The sequence below is a fragment of the Mytilus edulis genome, chromosome 8 (genome assembly GCF_963676685.1).
Source record: "Mytilus edulis chromosome 8, xbMytEdul2.2, whole genome shotgun sequence".
NCBI lineage: Eukaryota > Metazoa > Mollusca > Bivalvia > Mytilida > Mytilidae > Mytilus > Mytilus edulis.
In genome coordinates, this window is record NC_092351.1 from 76,268,576 (window position 1) to 76,273,077 (window position 4,502).

Consider the following 4,502-nt stretch of genomic DNA (forward strand, 5'->3'; position numbering starts at 1 on the left):
ATGATTTCTGCTTAAATATATATGTCTACAACCTTCATAGTTATTATCACAGAAGAGCTCATAATGGCTAAACAAATTTGCAATCTCGATTGTACCGACTAGTTAGAATAAATCTTTTATCGAAATTCATTTTAAAAATACGTATTCTAAAAACATGTTATACAGATATTCAATGTAATCACAGACTTAGATTCACTATTGCGTGAACACAAAATGAACTAAATGAGTTTGTTTATACATTTATTATCAATATATAATTAAAAAAGAAGGACGAAAGATACCAGAGGGACAGTCAAACTCATAAATCGAAAATAAACTGACAACGCCACGGCTAAAAATGAAAAAAGACAAACAGACAAACAATAGTACACATGACACATCATAGAAAACTAAAGAATAAACAACACGGATAGACTGTAAATAATTTTTATTATTGTATTGATTTATGATGTTTTTCTACTGAGGCACATGAATTGATTGATTGATGAGTGTTTAACGCCACTTCCAGCACTGACGGTTATTTGTTGGCGGTCGCTTTGTATTGATGGAGGAAGCCGGAGTGCCCAGAGAGAACCATCGACCATCGACAGAAAATACTGACAATCTTTGTCTGTTAAGATTTGAGTCGAGCAGATATGCAACGTGCGGCGTGCGAACTTGAGGTACAACGTCGGTGTTGAATTACTTAGACCACCCGGCCAGAGAGGGTCATTAGGCACGAATATAAATTTTATATTTATACAATTTAGACTACGCTACGAATATAAATAGCGAACAGTTTGATTAAAATTTAGATAAAGACATCATAAACAATTTCAGTCAAAGAGCTTTGAGTTTTTAAATTTATTCTCAACTCATATTTTACTAGAACTGACCTATTCGGCTTTTCAGAAACTAAAGGAACATGGGTAAGTTCATTGTTCGTACCCCAATTAAATAATGTCACGTCATTGGTTCAAGTTCCATTGTTTATGATATTTTTAACCAATTACGACGTTTTGGTGAACAATTTTTTGAAAATATTACCCAGGATTCATTAGATTCTGAAACGGCGAATTGCACTTACCCTTTTCCGTGTGCCGTTTCATTTTAATTAATTTATTTATACATCTGCTAACATATCACCATGCCTATTTTGTTTATTCGTTGAATTTTTCACTTAATAAATTTAGTATGATATAACAAGTATATCTAACCATACTTGTACATGTAAAATGAAATAGATTGACTTTTCATAGTTGTTTTTTTAGCAATAACATCTGTTGCTTAAAACAAAACTAATTCAAGCACGGTAATGGTTTTTTTAAGGACATGATTATGTTGCTATTATAAGTATATTTACATGCTATATTACTCTTTCTTTAGAAGTCAAAGACAAACGTACGTATTTAGGGGTTGTTAAACACATTCGTCAGTATCATGGAACTCCCACGTTAACCTCATATGGGCCTTTTTTAAGAACTAACATCTGTTGCTTAAAAACAAAACTAATTCAAGCACGGTAATGGTTTTTTTAGGACATGATTATGTTGCTATTATAAGTATATTTACATGCTATATTACTTTTTCTTTAGAAGTCAAAGACAAACGTACGTATTTGGGGGTTGTTAAACACATTCGTCAGTATCATAGAACTCCCACGTTAACTTCATATGGGCCAATCAAAAACCCACAACAATGCACCTCCCATAATGCAACACCATTTCTTCATTGGTCCATTGACCCGACCCGATTTAAAGCTATCATCGTCGTTGTTTCATGCTATCTCTGAATTACCTCTTAGATAGCAAACATGCTAAAAACTGTTCTACTCGTTTTGGTTCTGGCAATATCAATTATTCAATGTAAGCATGGTAAGTGTTTATTTTTTTATGAGTTTGTAATAATTATAAATTAATATGAAAAATGATTGTCAAAGTGGACAGAGGTTAAATAAATTGTATTGGAAATGAATTGAAAAAACAAGCATAATGGTTAATTTATATCAAGTATGACACGGTTTTTAAAAACAAATATGAAGTACACAAATGTTTCACATAAGTACACCACATACTCCTTTGAAATAAAAAAGAAGATATAGTATGATTGTTAATGAGACATCTTTATGAAAAACCAACGACAAAGATATATATGTATAACTATAGGTCACCGTACGGTCTTCTCAAATTAGGAAAAGCCCATACACGTTTCATTATAAGCAGGCATGTGTTTCCTTTTATGATAAATTGATGCATTAGATTCTGAAACGTCAAATTGATTTATTGAGATTAACTATTTATCATCATCCTTTTTTGGGGGCGAAAACACAAGCACATTGCAGTATTTACATTTTCAACAGAAATGTGAAGCACTGGACGATATTTAAAATTTATTGATCTTGTTTTATTTGATGACTTGTGGATTTGTGCTTTTCAATTCTTATTTTTCTGTGAAATGATTTGTGCATTTTGGATTGTTGTTTGATTTTTCGTCGACTTTCTTCTCGTCGTTATCCTGAATATATAGTTAAAAAAGTTGATATGTTAAACAATTATATATAATATCTGTTAAAGATTTTTGTAGTATAGGGTTTGAAGAAAAGTAGACCTTTTTCATATCGTGCTTATATCGATTTTCAAACTTATTTCTTATAAAATTATAGGCAAACGAAACTTTGGATGTACCAAACAAGGCGGATATTGTTCAGACTCGAATACATGTCCTTCCTCAGGAGGCGAGGTGGAAAAACTATCTGTTAGGTGCAAGTGTGGGAAGGCATGTTGTAAATGTACAGGTAAGTAACGAATTTATTTCAGTTATTATCATCGTCGTAAATTTAACCGACTGCCATAACTATTGTCAGGGTCTTTATGCTTGCCATTAATACAAATGTCAGACAAAAAAGCTGTGTACATACGCGTAAAGACTATTCATATTGAAGATATTCTATATCGTCCAAATTTTCAAAAGATGATTGCAAAACAGTCCATAAAAACTGCTGCAATAAACGCTCGACTATATCAATCAACTGACAGACCGGAAAATAACTGTCTTATTCCTCATTTTAAAATATACCATTCTGATAATTTCATTCTATATTAACAAAGCCGCTCGTCACAAATTATGACTTATTTTAAAGTATTTCATCAAAATTAAAAATACCACTTAAACAGTGTTCCATATAGATAGGGACTTGATATTCTATGTGTTACAATTGAGTACATCTCAGTTTATGATTTAGCTTTTGTTTTCAATCTTTTAATTTGAGTATAGCTTTAGATGACTGATGTTTTTGCTAAATCTTGTTATTTTCTTCATTTTCTTTTTCTGTAATTTTGATATCTCTGTTTCTCCAAAATATGAATTTAGATAAAGTAATGTTTTGTTTCATCTCTAATCATTCTCTGCTGTAAGACTACTTTTCATCGTGTTCTATTTTATTCCTAGACACATGTCCTGATGGCTCTACATGTATGAGTGAAGGGGAAACCTGTGATGGTACCAAAGATACAAACGGCTGCTGTGGTAACAGATTTTGTTGTACACCTACTCCGGTAACGACACCGCCACCATGTAAGTTATATGGCTATAACAACTAATGATAAAAATGTAAACGAACATGTATTTTAAAGTGCAATTGATTGAAAAATAGTACTGTAGACATACATAATCAATTTCGAAATAATTTATCAAAAAACGCATATTTTTTATTTAGTTTTTCACTGAAATTTCTGCATGTGTTTTATTTAGAATAGTTTTTGTGGAAACATACCTATTTTTTTCGTAGAACGATAGATATATATGGAAGTGACATCAGGATTTAACTTGTACTATCCATCATACACAAGACGTGACGTCAGAATATAACTCGTTATATCTACCATACACAAGAAGTGACTTAAGGCATAACTTGTACATCAGACAGGCTTCAGCTATCTTTTTCAATTCAAAAACGCGATAAAAAAAAGATAGCTGAAGCCTGTCTGATGTACAAGTTATGCCTTAAGTCACTTCTTGTGTATGGTAGATATAACGAGTTATATTCTGACGTCACGTCTTGTGTATGATGGATAGTACAAGTTAAATCCTGATGTCACTTCCATTGTATAAAGGATAAAACAAGTTATATCGTGAAGTCTCATGTGTATGATGGATAGTATGAGTTATATCCTTTTGTCACTTCTTGTGTATAGTAGATAGAACAAGTAGATAGAACAAGTTATATTCTGATGTCACGTCTTGTGTATGATGGATAGTACAAGTTAAATTCTGACGTCACTTCCATTGTATGAAGGATAAAACAAGTTATATCGTGAAGTCACATGTGTATGGTTGATAGTACAAGTTATATCCTTAAGTTAATTCTTGTGTGCAGTACAAGAAGCAAAACTTAACTTAGTACGTAATATTAGGTAAAAATGTCAATAATGCAGCAGTTAACATTGTGCTATAATACTTATCACAGATAAAGCATATAAGTAAAAATGAAAGACAAGAATACACAAACTTAACATAATACAATA

General features: G+C 31.7%; 1 long non-coding RNA gene across 1 annotated transcript; it reads left to right on the forward strand.

Moving 5' to 3' along the window:
* Nucleotides 1-1,717: 1,717 nt before the first annotated feature.
* Nucleotides 1,718-3,554, forward strand: LOC139486275 (uncharacterized). The gene is made up of 3 exons (XR_011655536.1): nucleotides 1,718-1,853; nucleotides 2,642-2,773; nucleotides 3,427-3,554. It is a non-coding gene; the product is annotated as an uncharacterized lncRNA (long non-coding RNA).
* Nucleotides 3,555-4,502: the final 948 nt, after the last annotated feature.